Below are 21,477 nucleotides of genomic sequence, written 5' to 3'. Positions count from 1 at the left end.
CAGCTGGTAGTCCATTTTCAAGACAAAACATTTGACTGACCCTGAATAGGGAATTGTCTGTAGCTTGCTTGCATATTGACCTGGAAACTTGATAAGTTCATGCATTGGAAAGTTTGAAGAAAAACAGAACTGATTAGAAGGAGGTTGGTTAGCAGGGGGAAGAATGGACTACATGGAAGTGAGAAAATATTTAGAAATCTGTGTACATGCCAGAAAGCACATCCCCAGAAGAGCCTTCCCACAGCACAAGAACAAAGAGGGATAGGGACACCTGAAAGTCCCCTTGTAAAATTCAACCAAAGTCAACAGGTGCAAGTACTTAAATTATCCAATAAAAAGTAATGAAACTTAAGTTACATCCTGGAGAGAATGTAAACTCCATAGTACTCAGACCAATGAAGAATTGGGGGAGAGACCACCATGTACTAAGTATAAAATTGCTTGTTGTGTTAGAGAGGGTGCTTGCCATCAGACAGACATCTAATCTTGCAAGACTGACATTAAAGTCTCACACTTACTTTTACTGCACTTCTTATTTCTGTGCCCATTCTTTGAGCTTGGACAGGTGAGTATATTTCTCACATTAAAACTGAGGTGAGCATGAGACTCTTTCCCTTTTTAGCCAGTCAGTCAGAACTGCAGGTGGCCATGGGACCACTCATGACAGGTGTCGGAAGTAAGGACCATTCTTTGAAGCCAATTCCTTTAAATTCATGGAGTTTGATTGCTAACATTGATGACAGGAGTCAGGATTGGATTGCATGGCAGCACACCCAGTAATGTTGAGCCAGGTGGAGTAGACATAGAAGAAATTGGTAGTGGGATAGTCATCCAGGGGAATTCAGGAAAACAATCAGGGTTCAAGAAAAAAATGCTGAGAGTTGCAAGCATGTAAACAATGTTCAAATGAATGAGTGCATGAAGATTTTCAAGGAGTGGGTGTGAATAGTAAAAAGTAGGCATTTCAATAAAGTGATGGAGTTCAAGGAAGACTTGGATATAAGAAATTAGAACAATTCATTCATTGCTGTAAGGTGAAGAGAAGTGAGGCAATGGCTGGAGGGGAGCAATGGTTTATTTTTAACGGGAAAGGTGCAAGACTTCTAGGCCAGAGACCCAACTCCAGCAGTTCCAAAAGCAGGATTGGCCATTCACTTCAATGCTCCAACTAAAGAGACAAGTAGTGGTGAAGGATAAAGAAAGATACTTTGAGCCCGGTGCTGGTGGCTCACGCCTGTAATCCTAGCGACCGAGGAGGCTGAGATCTGAGTATTGTGATTCAAAGCCAGCATGGGCAGGAAAAGTCCGTGAGACTCTTATCTCCAATAAACCACTAGAAAACCGGAAGTGGTGCTGTGGCTCAAGCGGTAGAGCGCTCGCCTTAAGCTGAAGAGCTGAGGGACAGCGCTCAAGCCCAGAGTTCAAGCCCCACGATCACTGAAAAAAAGAAAAGAAAAGAAAGATACTTTGGGAAGAGGCAAAGTGAACATTTCAGCCTATTTTGGGAGTACATACATAAATTTTAGGTTAAAATAGAAGAAAAAGCAACAAGAGATATGTACAAACAGTTTTAGTCATAGCTGTGTTCTGGTTGATGATCATCTTAAGATAATCATCAGTCAGTGCTTTTCAGCAAAAGCAGTGTACAAGTACTTTTTAAAGGTTTGTATACTATTTATATACATGATACACATAAATATCATGTATACATAAATATATATCATATATACTTTAAAGATTTGTATACTGTTTACGAACATATAAATATATCACATATGAAGGTTTGTATACTGTTTATATACATGGTATACATACATATATAAATATATCATATATATGGGTAACATATAGGCTTTATGTGCAATTATATGTATGCATGTGTGTCTGTATGTAAGCGTGAATATACATGGAAGATAAGTCTAACAAAACCAGACAAGGGGTTGTGTTCTGAAAGACATATTGATTGACCATCACAATTGTCCTTCATTGAGGCCCTCTAAACATGTTTTCCATAACCCGCTCTGCAAGCCTAGGTGAGTGGAATTCTCTTGGTTTTCCCAGTAAACAGCTGCCATTCAGGTAGAGTATGCTCAATGCAGGCTCACTCTCAGTTTCTGGAGAACCATGCATCTTCAGTTCCCTCGGTATCATAACTGGGCTCAGGAGACTGTAAGTAAGTCCAAAGTGGTTTATAATTACGTATTAGTTCAGTATCTCTGAGTCAGGAAAAAAGGGATATGTGGTATACAGACTATGTAGGGAAACAGTGAAAGAAAGGTGGAGAAAATAAACTGTAGGTAGATCAAATTGGATTGGTTGATTCAAATATTAAGAACAGCCTGAATGTCTTGGGTCTGTGGTTCAGATGGGAGAAGGCCTGTGGAGCAAGCTCCATGCCCTGGGTATGCATTTATCATGGTCAATTCTCCACCCAAATGACCTCCCTTGGTGAGAATTTGGTATATTATCCCTAGCTAAGAACTGATTATCAGGTCATGGGACTCCAATGTGGCAGTCACCCTTCTACACTAGTCACTTTGTGTGACCCCTCAGCTCTGTTCTCTACACTGTTCTGCCTGGTTTTTTGCTCTGGGAAATTGACCTGTGTGACCTATTACATTTGTTGGACTCAGTTATGGAAAAGCACCATCAGGAAATCAGAATTGAGGAGGAGAATGAGTCCCCTTGGTTCCGTTGCAAGATTGCCTTTGGGCTGGCCAAGTCCTTTTGCAATAGGTCACAGGTTCTCTGAAGGCAGTTTAATCTACAGGATTAAAGGTTATCCTTCTCACACGCTGTTCCAGACTACCTTTTCCAGGGCCTGTCTAGTACCTTGTGTGGCTTGCTCATATACCGCTCACATTTTAGGAATTAATCCCATTGTAAATAAATAATTCTCTTCCCTAACTGACCTTCCTTGTAAGTCCTGGCCTGCCTGTGGAGTGGATCAGAGTGGAGGACAAAGAATTAGGCACAGACTATAGTTAGATGTGTGTTAGAGGGGACCTCGCAGGTCCAGTGGTCAAATCAATGAAACTTATTAATGAGAAAGGGAAACCACTGGTTTACATAAGAGTCAATATTTCTTTAGAGAAATATTGAAGCTGTGCAGGCTTGTTCCTGAACCAGTCATAATTACTGGGGCATGGTGAAATAGAATAATCCAGACCTGGTTCATCTGCCCAACTTCTTGATAGCAGATGGAGGACAGCCAACCCCACATGAATTTCTTACAAGAAAGCTCTATAACTAGCAGTAGGAATAAGAGAGGGTCTGAGAAGCAAAAGTTAAAGCCACCACAGTTCAGTATGAGTGGATTTAGGCAGCCTTTGACAATACTGCTGTGAGAAAGGGAGAGCCCATTTGCTACGAGGTAGGTGGCATAGCACTCTCTCCATATTTAGTACGGAACAGGGGACTGGGTGGGTCTACCAGGTGCTTTAGGAAGGAAGTAGGAAGGAAGTAGGGCTTTACCTCATAAGGATAGGTCACTAGCTATGATCTTACCTCATTTGGATAGGTCACTAGCTATTCTGTGTGGGGTTCTGAGAGCCATGTTAGGGAAAGCCAAGTGTCCCCATCTTCAGCCAAACAGGACAGAGTCTTGAAGCCAGACACCTTGATTTATTAGCTTTCCTTCAAGGAACTTGCTTACGTTCATTTCACTGGTCTTATTTTTGTTGGACCAGTGTAAGTGAAAAACATTGTCCAATTATGAAACCTTAAACTCAACCCTGTTAATTCCACACTGGAGAATGAGAAGTACAGATCTTAGCTGGTTCACCTGGGACAAGGCTAGAAATTCAGACTTTTATTTTATTTTTGGGTCCGGTCGTGGGGCCTGAACTCTGGGCCTGGGCGCTGTCCCTCAGCTCTTCAGCTCAAGGCTAGCGCTCTACCACTTGAGCCACAGCGCCACTTCCGGCTTTTTTCTTTTTGCTTATGTGGTGCTGAGGAATCAAACCCAGGGCCTCATGCATGCAAGGCAAGCGCTCTACCACTGAGCCACCTTCGCAGCCCTAGAAATTCAGACTTTTATAGCAACCGTGAAGACAAGAGGACTTCTTACAAAGCCATAAAGGCGTGCTTCTATCTCACCTCTCTGTCTCGAACTTGCTCCATAAGCATCTCAATGAAGTGAAGATGTGCCAGAGGCTAGGAGACAAGAGTCAATCTGTGAGGAGCAAGAATAGATTCCAAAAATCCAGGGCTTGGGCTAATTTAGTCTATACATGAGAGCTGTGTGCTGGAAAATGCCCGTAACTCTTGACTAAATACTTGGAAAGAGATATCTCCTTGGCAGACAGATTTACTGAGCCAGGAGATAAGAAGAAGTAAGGTGGGCTGAGAAGTGGCTCAGTGGTAAAGTGCTTGCCTTGCATGCATGAGGCTGTGGGGTCGATTCCTCAGCACCACATAAGCAGAAAAGGCCAGAAGTGGTGCTGCAGCTCAAGTGGTAGAGCCCTAGCATTGAGCTGAAGAACTGAGGGACAGCGTCCCACGACTAACCACAAAAAAGAAGAAGAAGAAGTAAGGCAAGGGCTAATAACAGGACTAGAGATGAGAGACAAAATGGCCAAAGTGGAGTCAACCAGCAAGAAGACAAAGATGTGTGGGAGGGCAGACATAAATTTAGGCAGTTAGAACTACTATAGACAGGTGGCTTTCAAGAAAGCAAAGTCCTTTTATACTTAGCTGCCATATTCCATTAGGAAAAGAGGAGGTCTTATAGGAGCAGGCCCTACCAGATACAGGATATGTAGAGTCTGCCTGCCTTGCCTTTTCTTTTCTTTTCTTTTCTTTCTTTCTTTCTTTCTTTCTTTCTTTCTTTCTTTCTTTCTTTCTTTCTTTCTTTCTTTCTTTCTTTCTTTCTTTCTTTCTTTCTTTCTTTCCTTCTTCTTCTTCTTCTTCTTCTTCTTCTTCTTCTTCTTCTTCTTCTTCTTCTTCTTCTTCTTCTTCTTCTTCTTCTTTTCTTCTTCTTCTTTCTTCTTCTTCTTCTTTTTTGCCAATCTTGGGGCTTGAACTGAGCTTCTTTTGTTCAAAGTTAGTACTCTACCACTTGAACCACAACTCCACTTCCGGCTTTTTCTGTATATATGGTACTGAAGAATGAAACCCAGCGCTTCATGCATGCTAGGCAAGCACTCTACCATTAAGCCATATTCCCAGCCCCTTGGTGTGCCTTTCTTAGACGTGAATCAACAAAGCTGAGTGCCAGTGGCTCACACCCTGTAATCCTACCTACACAGGAATCTGAGATCTGGGGATCAAAGTTTGAAGCCAGATTGTGCAGAAAAGTCTGTGTGACTTTTGTCTCAAACAACCAGCAAAAAGCTAGAAATAGAGATGTAGTTTAAGTGGCAGAACACCAGCAAAAAAGCTAAGTGATCATGCTGTAATCCTAACTACTCAGAAGGCTTAAATCCAAGAATTGCAGTTTGTAGCCAGTCTACCCAGGAAAGTCTGTGAGCCTCTTATCTCCATTAAACTACCAAAAAGCTGGATGTGGAACTGTGGCTCAAAGTGGTAAACTGCTAAGTAAGAATGTAGGCCCTGAGTTCAAAGTTCAGTACTGGCACGCAAAAAAAAAAAAACAATAAAAATAAAAATAGATAAATGAATCAACAAGAAATCAAGAGAGATTGGAAGGGAGTGTGCAGAGATTGAAAGGTAATCCAGGAAACTAGTTAATGTGTGGCCTTAAAGTGAGAGGAGTCCTAGAAACAGACAAGAAGCTTTGAGAATAACAAGGTGGAACTGATTATCCATAGATGGAAGAAACTATAGTTCCCAGATGAGATAGGCTTAGGATAAATTCCTTAGATACCTAGTCCTTATTTCAGGTCATTTTCCTGCCTAAGCCTTTAGGGTACCCACAGGCCAAAGCAGGTTATTTCTAAATTCTCCAAATCTATAAAAGTGTATGGGTATCAGGTGCCTTGGTGGCTTACACCTATAATGTAGCTACACAGGAAGCTGAGATCTGAGACTCAAGGTTCAAAGCTAACCCAGGCAGAAAAGTCTGTAAGATTCTTATCTCCAATTATCCACTAAAACGCCAGAAGTGGAGCTGTGGCTCAAATGGTAGAGTGCCAGTCTTGAGCAAAATAAGCTAAAGCACAGTGCTCAGGTCCTGATTCAAGCTCCACACACACACACACACACACACACACACACACACACACACACACACACACACACACACACACACACACACACACAGTACATGGGGTCCTTTGAGAAAGATGAATGAATTCTGCAGGACTCAGAGGGGAGGACATAACTGTATGTCTGTGGCTCACGCCTGTTATCCTAGCTACTCAGGAGGCTGAGATCTGAGGATAGTGGTTCAAAGTCAGCCTATCTAAGAAAGTTTGCAAGACTCCAATTAATCTTCAGAAAGCTGGAAGTGGAGCTGTGGTGATTGAGTGCTAGCCTTGAGTACTGGAGCTCAGGGACAGTGCAGAGGCCCTGAGTTCAAGCGGTAGGGGACACACACACACACACACACACACACACACACACACACACACACACACACACACGAGTGTGTTGGAGGGCAGAGAGAAACAGGCAATTAGCAAGACATGGTAAAAATTCCTACTCTGGACAAAACCAGATTCACTTCCAATTCCCCACTTTAGTGCTCCCTCTTTATATATTTAGATGTTGCTATAACATCCTAGCCAACTATAATATTTTGGTGGCAGAGCACTCTGGAGTAACCCCGAAGACCATATTTTGCAGTGCAGAGGAAGCTGGAGTCTCAATCCTGTTCAGATTTTCTAGGTCCCTCTCACCAGTTAAGCTTAAACCAATATTCCACATCAACTATTTTCTAAAGACAGCCAAAATAACTCTAATCCCACATTACCTTTTTTGTAAAGGTGATGTACAGAAAGGTTACAGTTATGTACGTCAGGTAATGAGTACATTTCTTTTTGGACAGTATCATGTCTCCCCTTGTTTTCTTCAGTGTTTCCCTCCAGATCCACCCCCTCACAAGCTATTACAGTTCATTTTCCACACTGTCTAATAAGTATCATTGATGCATTTGTTCACCCTTTGTCCCACCATTTCTGTGCTCCTCCATACCCTCCCCAAAACTTAAACAAACAAAAACAAAAACAAAGGAGAAAAAAGGAATTAATATAAAACATCATACAATTAATCTACTTAAAGTGAACAATCCAATAGTTTTATTATATTCAGTTGTGAAACCATCACACAATTAGTTTTAGAATATCTTCAGCATTTCTCAAAGAAACCACTAATCTGACAAAGACATCCTCCCACTAGTCATAGGCAAACCCTAATCTACCTCGTTTCTATATATCTGCCTGTTGTGGACATTTGATAGAAGTGCAGTCCTAATATGGTTTTTGTGACTGATTTCTTTTGCTTGGCATCATGTTTTCAAGGTTCATCCATGTAGCAAAGTGAGGAGGGAAGGCACTTCATCATGCCTGGAGCTTCACATCTCTTCTGGCTGAACACAGTCCTGTGGTGTGGGTTTACTGCATGTCATCTGTTTGTCTCATGATGTACCTTTGTGTTATTTTCAAGCTTTGCTTATTATGAATAATGCTACTATTCATGTGTAATGTTTTTTGTGTGTGTGGCTTATTATGAATAATGCTACTATTCATGTGTAAGGTTTTTTTTGTGTGTGCTAATACTGGGACTTGAACTCAGGATCTGGGTGCTGTCCCTTAGCTTTCTTGCACTCTACCACTTGAGCCACAGCTCTACTTCCAGATGTGTGTGTGTGTGTGTGTATGTGTGTGTGTGTGTGTGTGTGTGTGTGTGTGTGTCTTACAGACTTTCCTGCCAGACTGGCTTCAAACTATGATCTTCAGATCTCAGACCCTCTGAGCAAATAGGATTACAGGCACAAACTACCAGCATACAGGTTATGTGATTTTATGTGAACATCTCCTTTCATTTCTTTTGTATTGCTAAGCCATCTGGTAACTGTACACTTAACTTTTTTGAGGAACTTCCATCTTATAATCCCATCAGCAGTGTGAAGGTTCTGATTTCTCTACATTTTCAGCACTTTATTTGGTGATGGTACTGGACTTTGATCTCAGGCCTAGTGCTTGATAAGTAGGCACTCTACCCCTTGAGCCCCTTTTGTATTAGTTATCTTTCAGATAGAGTCTCAATTTTTTGCTGAATCCTCCTACCTACAGCCTATTGGATAGCTCCACAGAGATCACAGGCACCCACCCTAATGTCTAGCTTATTTGTTGTGATGAAATCTCACCAAGTTTTTGCTCTAGCTGGCCTTAAATCATGATTTCCCATCTGCTTAATAACTAGGGTAACAGGCATAATAAGTCACCACATCCAGCATTAACACTTATTATCTGTCTTTTATTATAAAGTCATTCAAATAGGGTATGAAGTAGTATCTTATTGAGGTTTTGGTTTGCATTTCTCTGATAACATTCATCTACCTATTGATCATTTGTAAATCTATCTGGAAATATTCCTTTGCTTATTTTTAATTGGGTTGTATTTTTATTATTGAGTAATAGGATTTCTTTTTTATTTATATAATTTTAAGTAAAAAGGAATAAAGATAACAAAATATATAAAATATTTTTGATATCTATTTGATACTAATTCTTTACCAAGTACATGATTTGCTGCTTCTTTCTCTTCTTTTAAATTTTGGTGGTACTGGGATTTGAACTCAGGTCTTTGTGCTTGCTAGGTAGCTGCTTTGTGACTGAGCCATGCTCCCAGTCATTTTTTGCTTTAGGGCTATTTTTTAGGTAGTTTGGCTCTGACTGCCAATCCTTCTATTTACAGTCTCCTGCATAGTTGGGATTACAGGTGTGATCCAGTTCTTCTTTTAGTTTGCAGCACAATTTCAAATTTAAATGTAATTTATTTACTTTTTCTTTTATTGTGTTTTTCTCCACTTAAGAAAATATTGTTTAATCCCAAATTATATATATTTATGCTTATTTTTTCTCCTAAGAGTTTTATAGTTGTAGCTCTTACATTTAAGTTTGAATTTATTTTTATTTATGATACTAACTAGGAGTCTGCATTGTTTTTTTTATTAGCACCATTTGTTGAAAAGACTATTGTATTCTTTTCCCCATTGAATGGTCTTGACACCCTTGTCAAGAAACCAATTGACCATAATATATGGATTTATTTTTAGACTGTTAATCAACTCCAGTGATATAAATGTTACCCTCATTCAGACATCACACTGTCTCTATCATTGGAAGAAATGAGACTTTCAACTTCATTCTTTTAAATTGTTTTGGCAATTCTGGGTCCATTGCAATTCTTTGTTTTTTAGGATCAGTTTGTCAATTTCTGCAAAATACTTAAAATGTTGATAGGGATTACATTGAATCTATAGATCACTTTGGTGAGTATTGGCATTTAAAAAATATTCCATTTTCTTTCTATGAATGTGGGATTTCTGAACATTTATTTCTTTAATTTCTCTGAACAGTATTTTGTAATTTTCAGAGAGTAAGTTTTGTACTGCTTTTTGCTGAAGTTATCTTTAAGTACTTTGGTTTTTCTTCAGTTTTATATCAGATTTCTCAGTGTATGAGTTTTTAAAAATATTTTTATTTTCTTAACCTTAAATAATTTTTTGGATTTTTTGTTTAAATATCTTTAAACGGATTCTTTAGGATTTTTATATTCAAAATCTGCAAACTAAAATCCATATACAAATAGGGGTAGTTTTACTTTCTTTCTTCCAATCTGGATGCTTAATTGTTCATTTAACTGGATACTTATTTTTTAACTTCAATTTTAAATTGTTATTATAAAGGTGATGTACAGAGGAGTCACAGTTATAGGCTACAGTTACATAAGTCAGGTAATGAGTACATTCCTTTTTAGACAATGTCACCCTTTCCCTAACTCTCTCCCAGTTTTTCCCTACCATCCTCACCCACAAGTTGATAGTTCATTTTCAACATAGTGTCTAATAAGTATCACTGCTACATTTGGTCACCCTTTGTCCCACCATTTCTGTTCCCTTTCCTTACCAGCCCAAAGACAGATAAATGAACAAACAATACAAAAAAAAAGAAACAAACAATACAAAGAAAAGAAACAAACAATACAAAAAAAGAAAACAAAAATAGCAACAAAGAAAAAAATCTTGCTTCTATTTTCCAGAATCCATTTTGATAAATATTCTTTCATATGATCAGAGACACATTGGCATTAAGCCTGTATGTTCCTTCCCTAAATTAATGCCTAAATTTATTGCTTAATTGTCAAGCTCTGAGATGATATTAAGCAGAATTGTTGAGAAGAGAAATCTTTGTCTTGTCATGACCTCTGAGGAGGAAAAATTCATTGTAAGTATCAAGTAGGTGGTGTGATTTTGTGGATGCTCTTTATCAGCTAGGGAACTGGATGCTTTTGTGCATTATAATCTGTCTCTGCCCCACTGAGAGAGGTGTGGGGAGAGGTGTCAGAAAAGGCTATGGAGCTGGCTTCCCAGGACCCTTGCTCTTTAGAGTCTTCTTAGGATGCTCTGGTGTGTGTGTGTGTGTGTGTGTGTGTGTGTGTGTGTGTGTGTGTGTGTGTGTGTGTGTGTGTGTGTGTGTATTGAACCCAGGGTACCTCATGCATTCTAGGTGCTCTACAATTCCAGTCCAGGACATTCACTATTCCTTTCTTTTTTTCAACCTCTGGTAGGTTGAACCCAGACCTTTGCACATACTAGGCAAGCACTTTATCATTCATGCAACATCCCTAGCCCTTTTGATTGTATTCTGCTTTTAGGCTAGGAGCTAACTGCTTTTACCTGGGCTGGCTTCAAACTGGAAATCCTCCTACCTCTGCTTCCTGAGTAGCTGGGATTATAAGCATGACTATATGTCCACTTTAGGATACTTACTTTGGAACCCAGACTCCATGATGGGATAAGCCTAGGTGACATGGGGAAGCAAGAGTTGATCTTCCAGTTTGCAGTTCAACTTGAGTCAGATCTTTAGGTCATTTGATTTCAGGCACCAGGAATGTAAATGAAGGAGTAGTTGAATAATCCCATCCTTCTAATACTCTCAACGAATGATCTGCTGAAGTACTATGCTCATGATGCCTTGTCTGAATCCCTGGCTACATAAGCTATGGGCATGATAAAGTAGGTTTATTGTATAAATTTGGAGTGGCTTGTTTCACTGAATTAGAATTCGAGAATAGGTCTCAGGAATTCAAAGGTAAGCCTGTTTGGAGTGTCCTTCCCATAGTTCTTCCCATTGCCTATAGTGTATAATGGTTGGAGGTGAAGGATGGAAGAGAGGATGAACTTGTATAGCAAGCCCACCAGTAGCACCAGCCTCCATCTAAATCTATCTTCCACCAAAGTAGCCTCTTCTGGACACTGGGCTACAAAATCAAATCAATTCCGGAGTCATCTGGATTGCTTCAGTTTGGAGGTACTTCTACAGCCCTCTCTTGACCATCATAGATATTTAAATGAATGAACTGGTTCATTCATTTATAACAGAACTGGTTCATTTATTTATAACAGAACCTAAGGCTGTTGCAGTCAAACCTTAATCTCTGTATCCTTGTTTGTTTATTTGTTTGCTTGTTTTTGGTTTAGTTAGGGTCTTGCTCTGTAGCCCAGGCTGGCCTTGAACTATTTATCCCAAGCTGGCTTCAAACTCCCCATAATTCTGCTTCAGCCTCCCAAATGCTAGGATTACAGGCATGCACCTCCATGGTGCCCAGCAACATGTCCTTTTTTGTTCCAGATCCATCAAACATCAGGGCTTGAGTCCTAAGATAAAAATTAAGTTTATCATCCATTTGAGATGTGTGATTTGAATGACTGTTTTTTTGTAGTATTTCTTCTCCAGAAAAATCTGTTTTAAATTTAAAGCCTTTAGGGAGGATACTCTTAGGGGAGGAACACAAAAGCATAACTCCTCTGAGAATTTAAAATGCTATTTATCAAAATGAATTCCAGGAAATGGAAACAGGTTTTTTTTTTGTTATTGTTGTTGTTAGTGATGGTAGTGTTTGTTTTTGCTCTTGATATTTTTTTCATTTTTGCTGGGGAGGAAAAGGGGGGAGCAGAAAGGGATGGAGAACAGGTGAACAAATGCAGTCATGATATTTAGTATACACTATATAGAAAATGAACTCTGCAACTTGTGGGCAGGGACAGGAGGGAGAAACTGGGGGAAAGCAAAAGAAGGGGTGACATTGTCCAAAAACATTACGTGAAATGGTAACTCCTCTGAACAACATCTTAATGCTGATGATCAAATGATATCTTTTTTAAAAGTTAAGGCCATCTGGGCGCTGGTGGCTCATGCCTGTCATCCTAGCTGCTCAAGAGGCTGATATCTGAAGATTACAGTTTGAAGCCAGCATGGACAGGAAAGTCCATGAGCCTCTTATCTCCATGTAACTAGCAGAAAACCAAAAGTGGTACTATGGCTCAAATGGTAGAGTGCTAGCCTTGAGTCAAAGAAGTTCAGGTATAACATCCAAGCCCTGAGTTCAGCACAGACACACAGACACATACACACACACACACACACACACACACACACACACACACACACACACACACACGTGTGTGTGCATGCATGCCTCTAGTTGAGTGGATAAAGCCTACCTACAGTATCTGAGACAATCTCTTTTATTTAAAAATCAACTGGTTATACATGTTACCACATTTCTTCACAGCAAAAGCCAGATAAGTATTTGGTTAAACAACTAAGTTCTAGCCTAGTTAGTTGACATATATAGCTAGCCATCACAGGTATGCTATCTTGGGAGGATGTTACCCTGCCACTGCAGGTAAGAATAGTGAGAATGGTAGATAAGTATGTATGGCTCCACTGACATTTGGGGGCTAGGAAGAGGTGCTAGAAGCACTCAAGTCTGTGTCAAGTGGAAGAGGATAGTATGTAGAAGTTCCCATCCCTGGAACTAAATGAAGCCTTGGATTTACATCCTCAGAGGCTCTCAGGTGCAACTAAGGAACAATTTCCAACTATAACTTCCCCATGTTTCCTTCATAGTAAATGCAAAATAATTTTGCTTGTGAGGGGAAGCTTTGAAAAGAAGAGCAAGGGATATTATTGTCCACTGATTGGTGTGGCTGAGGGGAGGTGAAGATGGAGAATGAAATACTGATCCAGCATGGAGGTGGCTGCTGTGGACAAAGAAGCTTGTGTCTAACTGACAGCAATGAACAGCTTCCTGGTTTGTGCTTGAGAAGAAGTATATAAGGTTGCCAAGTTGAAAGGCAAATGCATAATCACCTAACATTGTCTGAGCACTGGGAAGCACAAGATGGCCTTACTTTCCACCGCTAGTCCTGCTCAGCAGCCTAGAATTCATAGCCAATCAATGGTGAAGCCCACATACGTTGAACTTGCAGATCAAGCAGAGAGACGATCAGTTATTCTAGAGTCATCTGTATAGAATGAATGTAGATGTGAGTTTGGAAACTGCTCCCTAAATATGTGCTGGCAGCCCATATTTAGATTATATAGACTGAATATTTGTGTTCACAATTCATGCTGAAATATATTTTCCAATGCAACAGTAGTAAGATGGGGGAGAGGGGTTAGATGATGGTTAGGCTCTGCCTTCATGAAAAGGATTAGCACCCTGATAAAAGGGAGAGAGGTGATTACTTCCATCCCTTCTTCCATGTAAAGACATAGCAGCAAGAAGCCCATTTGGGAAAGACAGCAGCCCTCTGCAGTCTCCAAATCTGCCAGTAACTGGATCTTGGACTTTCAAGCCTCCGGAACTGTGAGGAACAAAGTTGTATTATTTACAAGTTATCCAATCTGTGGTGTTTTGTTATAGTCACAGGAATGGAGAAGACACCAGTTTCCATTCCTCACTTCATTGAGCCTCAGCAGATTCAAGGTCTTCATTAGCCAGGCCTTGTACCAATCCAGCTTTCCTCCAGCGGGTCTGGGAGGGTGAGCAGCATAGTATCAGGTTGCAAAGCCTTGCAGAGCCTCATGTAATATAAAGAGTTCTCAGGACATTTAACAATAAGATGGTAAGGTGGTCCTCACAGGTGAAGTGAATCAGCAAACAAACCTACACTGTAAAGTCTTTTTTCAAAATACACTTACGTGATTCATGTACTTGCCTCTGTTTGGGAGAATACTCTTACCTTAACCATCAAAAAGCTAGAAATGGAAGTATGGCTCAAGTGGTAGAGCACCATTCTTGAGCAAAAAAGTCAAGAAAGGGCCCAATGCCCTAGTTCAAGCCCCATTACTATACCAAACAGTTAAAAACAAGCAAGCAATAAAAAGTTCTTAGTAGAAAGTCAGGTTCATAAAAATGACATTCAAGGCTGAAAGGAAGGGCCTGAGATACAGTTGAAAGACATAGTCCCCAAGCCCCACTGGATGGGAGTTTCAAAATGCAGCCATTGGTGAGAACGCTTTTCTGTAGCTGAGGAGGAACTGAACCTCCTCTGACCTGGCTGAAGAGTTTGGCCTTGCCTGTACCTATAGATCAACTGTCTTCTTGGATATAGGCAGTAGCTAAGGAATATAGCTTGAATCTCATCAGAAGGATCTACCCTTCATGAAGATTAGTAGGGTAAGAAATCTTAAGTTTTGGGGGATCTCCAGCTGTTACAATAGAACTCAAGAAGGGAGCAGGGGGACATGCTTAAGACAGAGAAATCCCTTATCAGGTTCTTACAAGGCTTCACAGAGTAGATAGAGTTGCAGCAAATTCACCCATGACCTTGGTCACAAATTGTGTGGTTCAGCAGGTCAAAGTTGTATCTGTAACCAAATGTACTTTATTGGGTGTTGAATAATTTTGTATTCCTATAAACATACTTGAACCTGTTCTGGGATGAAGTTCTGATAGTTGCAAAGAGTTTGATTCTTATGGATCTCACTTTTGTTACTTGCCTCTTAAGGCTCTGGAGCTGTGCTCATCCAAGGGCTAATTCCTCAGCACTGATCTAGAGCCTTCCGGTCCTCCTGTGGCATGCAGGCATTCACCTTGAGTTCTCTTAGACGAGTCTTGCCTCAGCCTCATCACCTCACACGTGTGCACTGCTCACCACTCAGCTGTGCTCAAGGAGGACACTCTGGAGATCTCAAGAGTTCTCTCTCATGCATCTCTCCTCTCTCCTCATCTCTCCTCTCTCCTCAGTTCACTGTCCTGAGAATTGTTGATCGTCTTCCCCCACCCTCAGCTCTACTTCCTGAACCTATGAATTCTCCTAACTCTGCTTCACAGTTTCTCCTGCACTGGGGAATCTTCAAGACAAGGGGCTGAAGCCATGGCACTGTTCCCTGAATTTACTTCCTGTCATTCATTGCCTTTTTATATTGATGATCAGTTCTTGAAAGCCGATGTCTCATGAATTTAGTCTGTCTGCTGCTATCCATTCTGGCAGAAGGGAAAAATCTGGTCCCTGCTACTCCATGGTGAGTGGAAATGGAGTGATATTTAAGATAAATCTCATTTATTGTTTTTTAAAAACATAATTCCAAATACATGTCTTAGTTCAGATTCAGGATCAGTAGTCAATATTTTAAACATTCCATAATGCTTCCTGCCTCTGAGATTATAGAATGATGATCCTAAGATGTAAAAATAAAAGTCTGCTTTGATCTGTCTAAAGAGTGATGATAAGTACTTTTTGATTAAATTTCTCTATTTACTTAATCTTTCTTTTTTATTTGAGTGCTGGGGTTTGAACACAGTATCTCATTCCTTCTAAGCTGATGCTATACCTCTAGTCCTTACTTTCCTGGTATTTTTAGGATAGGGGTTTCACTTTCTGCCTGGGCATACACCTAAATGGTGGCATTCTACCTACTTTAGAGTTTGCAACTTTGGGGTTAGAGGTATGCACCTAGAGTGTACAGCTTTCTTTCATAGAGTCTTGTAGACTTTTCTGCCCAGGCTGGCCTGGCACCATTATCCTCCTGTTTTCAGCCTTCCACATAGCTTAGCATGGCAGGTGCATACCATTGCCCTTAGCTATAGGTTAACATGGAGTCTCATGAACTGTTCAGCCCAGGCTGACCTCAAACCATGATCGTCCTAATTTCACCCTCCCAGCTAGGTGTAGGCCACAGATGCCCAGCTTAATGTTACTTTCTAAGGTGTTTGATGGACTAGGGTTGTAACTCGGTGGTAGAGCACATGCTTAGCATATGTGAGACCCCAGGCATACACAGAGAAAGAGTGTAGTAATTCTTACTGAATATCCAGACACATCTAGCCATGCTCAAACACTGATAAACTCCACAGTCCTGTCATAAAGAGTACATAGCTTCCCAGCTAGATAAGACACTCATACAAGGAAAATGAAATGGTAAGCTGGGTAAAGATGTCTCATGCCTGTAATCCTAGCTACTCAGGAGGCTGAGATCTGAGGATCACGTTCCAAGCTGGCCCTAGGGAGAAAAGTTTCTGAGAGACTCTTATCTCGAATTAACCACTCAGAAAACTGAAAGTAGCTGTGGCTCAATTGGTAGAGCTCTAGCCTTGAGTACAAAGAAGCTAAGGGACAGTGTCCAGGCCCTGAGCTCAAGCCCCAAAACAGACAAAAAAAAAACTTAGAAAATGATGTGGTAGGGTAGTATCTCATGGTCAGATGACTGATTATGACAGGGAGTATAAAACACTATGTGCCAGAATGTATCTTCTTCCTGATAATGGATACCCACCCAACATACCACTTTCCAAAACACTTTCATTCAAATAGATTAATAGTCTTAACTTTCCCACACCATTTGACAAGAACAAAACATTTCTGTGCCATAGCAGATCAGGTAGATTGGTTCCTAGGACTATTTCAGCCTTTTCCTAGCATACCTTCTTGTACCACATACAAAACCAAGAAAGCTTCAAATGACTTTTTTATTTTTATATATTTTTATTGTAAAAATATTGTACAGTGGGGTTACAGTTACATGAGTAGGGTAATGAGTACATTTCCTATCGAGCATTGTTACCTCCTCCTTTTTCCCCTACCATCCCTTCCCTCCCCACCTCCCCACCTCCCCAACTCCCCCCCCCCCGACATTGTACAGTTTGTTTTCAACATAGTGTCCTGTACATCTAGTCATCACAATGGGTCAACCTGTATCCCCATTTAAGCATTCCACTATATCCCTTCCTCTCCCCAAATTATAAAAATGCATATACAAGATGCAGTACTCCAGAATCAAATACAGTGAAAACAGGGGTTATACCATTGGGGAAGAATATACAAAAGAAACAGAAGAATCACATAGTGCATTATAACTACATTAAAAACCATAGCAAGAAAGAAAAAGTCCCTTGTCTCTCAAATGACTTTTTCCAGATTGCTTTGCAGCTGAAAATCTGGATGTGGTTTAGGTTTCATTGGTCAGCTGCTGTGGTGTAAACTAATCTGAAGGCTAAAAGCTGATGATCATGGTTTGAAGTTGCCCAGGCAGAAAAGTCCACGTCTCTTATGTTCAATAAACCAGCAAAAAGGCAAAAGTGAACATGTGGTTTAAATGGTAGAGCACCAGCCTTGAGTGAACAAAACAAGTGACAGTATGAGGGCTTTGTGGCACTCAAAGGAGAGAAGGAAGGAAGGAAGGAAGGAAGGAAGGAAGGAAGGAAGGAAGGAAGGAAGGAAGGAAGGAAGGAAAAAAGGAAGGAAGGAAGGAAAAAAGGAAGGAAGGAAGGGAGGGAGGGAGGTGGAAGGGAAGGAGGGAGGATGGGAGGGATGGAGGGAGGGAGGGAGGGAGGAAGGAAGGAAGGGAAGAAAGAAAGAAAGAAAGAAAGAAAGGAAGAAAAATAAATAAATAAATAAATTAATATATTTGAAACTAAATGAAGTAAGAAGATGGGTAGCAAGCATCTGTTTTGCTGGTATAGATGGAAGCAGGTGCAGCCTGCTTTGGAGTTGATATTAGGATGGTAGGAGTTATTGATTCACAGAACACAACTAATGCAGTCCCTGGGTATTTTCAGCTAAATGAAAGCAATATGGTAGCAGGCCCCTGGACTCCTGACCAGTTGGATTATTCTAAGGCAGATGTTCTCCACCAGGGGCTAGTTGGCTCTTAGAGATTTATTTAGCAAAGTTCGGAGACATTTCTTGTCATGACTGAATGCATGCTGCCAGTATTTGATAGAAGGCAGGGTTGCGATTAGATGCCTGTAGTGCACAGGACAGTCTCTGCATGGAGCATCAACTTGTCTAAAATGACAATATTATCTGTGCTAGAGCCTTAATTTTGGATAGTAGTGTTCTGTGTCTTCAAGCACCCAGTCATGACAAAGTACCTATTTCCTCAGCTGCTATTTTTATTTGTTCATTTGAGGCTGGATTTACTTCTAATTTGTGATTTTTTGTCTCTAGTAATTTCTCCTGGGATGTCTTTTTCTTCTGTATACCTCATCATCTGGTTAAAAAACAACTTTAAGAATCATCTCATTTGTGGAGGGGAAGGGGAAAAACAAGTCATTTAAATAAGGATACAGGTGGACCCGTTGCAGCAATGAGAAGTACAAGTTGTCATGTCGAAAACAAACTTTACAACTTTGGTGGGGGGGGGCGAGGATTGGGTGGGGAGCAGGGGGAAGCTGGGAAGGGATGTGAAGGGTAAACAAAGGAGGAGGCTACAATGCTTGATAGGAAATGTACTCATTATCTTGCCCATGTAATTGTAACCCTTCTGTACAGTATGTTCACACACACAAAAAAAGAATCATCCCAGTGTGTGAGACTGGGAATGTGCATGGGTTAATGCGAGTTCTATGATGTGTCTTGGGGGCTGTGTTTCCTTGAATGTGTTCAATCTCCATCCAAATCTACAGAGGATCAGCATTTAAACATTTCCTTTATATCCTTTCTTTCTTTTTTGTGCTGCTCTGGGGGTTTGAACTCAGGGCTTGGTGCTGTCTCTTAGTTTTTTTGCTCAGGGCTAGTGCTCTACCACTTGAACCACACCTCTATTTCTGGCTTTTGAGTGTTTAATTGGAGATAAGTGTCTCACAAACTTTCTCACTCTGCTGGTTTTTATCCATGATCCTCAGAGTAGCCAGATTAATAGGCATGAGCCACTGGAGCCTGGGTGCATTTAAACTTTTAAGATCAACTCTACTGTCTGCATTTTTAAGCATGGTAGCAAATCTTCACCACTGCTTTTGGCCCACAACCTTCATGTCCCTTTCCACCTACCACCTCTATCACTGTGACCTGAAGCATCACTCATTGCTTCTGTGTTGTGAAATCTTTCACATATTTGCTAACACATATTTGGTTCAAGTGGTAGAGCACCAGCCTTGAGTGGAAAAAGTCAGGCAAGAGTGCAAGACCCTGAGTTCAAGCCTCAAGGTCTTGTATGTATCAGCACATACAAACACAAAACTAACTCATGTATGTTAAATACTTCAATGGTGCCTGATGCATAGTAATACTATGGACATTTTGGTAAGGAACTAAAAATGAAGGCCGAATTGCTGCTGAGTAGGATGAGTATTATTAAGGAGGGAAAAGATTTTTGAGAGCAATATAGAGTAGAAAGGCTGAAGTTGGAGGACAGGAAGGAAATTAGCTTGGGTACAATGTCAGCTGCGATTGAGGACCAATGGCATGAAACATTGGTTCCAAAAGGCAAGGGCTTGTCTATGTTTCTTGAACAGCCTCCTAATTAGGCTAGGATTTAACCTTTCAAAAATTGGGACACACCAAAGGAGATCCAATAGACAAGTGATGGAGTAAAAATGATATATTCAGAAGAGGTCCTGGGCATGATTTTTGGTTGTCATTCTACCCTGTGTGTATGTGTGTGTGTGTGTGGGGGGGGGGGGGGTTATGCTGGTAATAGGGCTTGAATGCAGATCCTCATGCTCTCATTTTGCTTTTTTGCTCAAGACTGGTGCTTTACCACTTGAACCATACAAGAGTCTCATAGATTTTATGCCTGGGATAACTTCAAACCAAATCCTCAGATCTCAGCCACCTGAGTGGCTAGGATTACAACACCTAGCATGACATTCTACCCTTTTATTCATCCTGACAGCCATAAGCTGGGTCCATACTAGGATGCTTCATACATCTACAAATACCTTGTATCTTCCTCTCCCTAAAATGTCTGTGATGTTCTAGACAGCCTCAGTAGTCCTTGCAGTGGAAGAAAGGAAGTTGAAAATTAAAAAAGTAGTTAACTTTATTAAATGTTGATCTGTTCAGGATATGATTTGGTGTCAGAGCACTTGACACACACACAATTTTGGTCTAAAAATACCACAGTTTGCCTGGGTGGTACATATCTGTAATCCTAGCACTCAGGAGGCTGAGACAGGAGGGTCACAAGTTTCAGGCCCCCAGCTACCCAGGAGGTTGAGATGAGGAGCATTATGATTCAAGACTAACCCAGACCCCCCAAAAAAGTTTGTTTGCAAGACCCCCATCTCAACCAATAAAAAGCTGGACATGGTGGCAAGCACCTGTCATCTCAGCTACATGGGCAATATAAATAGGAAGATCATGGTCCAACCCAGCCTAAGTATAAAAGCAAAACCTATTGGAAGAAATAATGCACAAACGCACTTGGGCATGATAAGAGCAAGGTCCTGAGGTCAAACACCAGTACTGAAAAAAAATTACTGGCATCCCTTGACTATTTTCTTTTCTTTTTTATTGTAAAAATACTGTACAGAGGGGTTATAGTTACATGAGTCAGGTAATGAGTACATTTCCTATCGAACATTGTTACTTCCTCCTTTGTTTTTCCCCTACCATCCCTTCCCTCCTCATCTCCCCAACTCCTCCCTCTCCCCTCAAAGTTGTAAAGTTCCTTTTCAACATAGTGTCTTGCACATCTCATTGTTACAATGGGTCAACCTGTATCCTTATTTCCACATTTTGTTATTTCCCTTCCCCTCCCCAAATTAGAAAAATGTATATTCAAGATGTAGTACACCGGAATCAAATACAGTGAAAACGGGTTATACCATGGGGGAAGAACATATAAGAGAAACAAAAAAAATCACATAGTACATTTTAAATATGTTAAAAAACAAATAGCAAGAAAGAAAAAACCACTTGTGTCCCTATCTTGGGGTTCATTTCACTTAACATCATCTTACATGGTGTTATGTACATAGCTTTTGACCTTTTCTGATTGTCCTAGTCTTATACTAATTATTGAAAAACTATTTGCTTTTCTTTGTAGGACATGAGAGCTACTGTGTCACTGAGCTCACTGTGGTCTTTCAGATATTTATAGAACTCCTGGATCTCCAACTAGCACCCATCTGGAGTCATTTCCAAACTGGTCATCCTAGGTGAGCTGGAACCTCCTTCTATTCTGGTAGTAGTCTTTTGGTGCCTTTACCAAAAAACAGGATGATTTGACATTTTCTTTCTTTCTTTCTTTCTTTCTTTTTTTTGTCAGTGATGGGGCTTGAACTCTGTTCTGGGCTCTTCAGCTCAAAGCAAGTACTCTACTGCTTGAACCACAG

The sequence above is a fragment of the Dipodomys spectabilis genome, unplaced genomic scaffold, assembly GCF_019054845.1.
Source record: "Dipodomys spectabilis isolate Male_0828 unplaced genomic scaffold, ASM1905484v1 ptg000052l, whole genome shotgun sequence".
NCBI classification, from domain to species: Eukaryota; Metazoa; Chordata; class Mammalia; order Rodentia; family Heteromyidae; genus Dipodomys; species Dipodomys spectabilis.
This window is presented reverse-complemented; position numbering follows the sequence as displayed.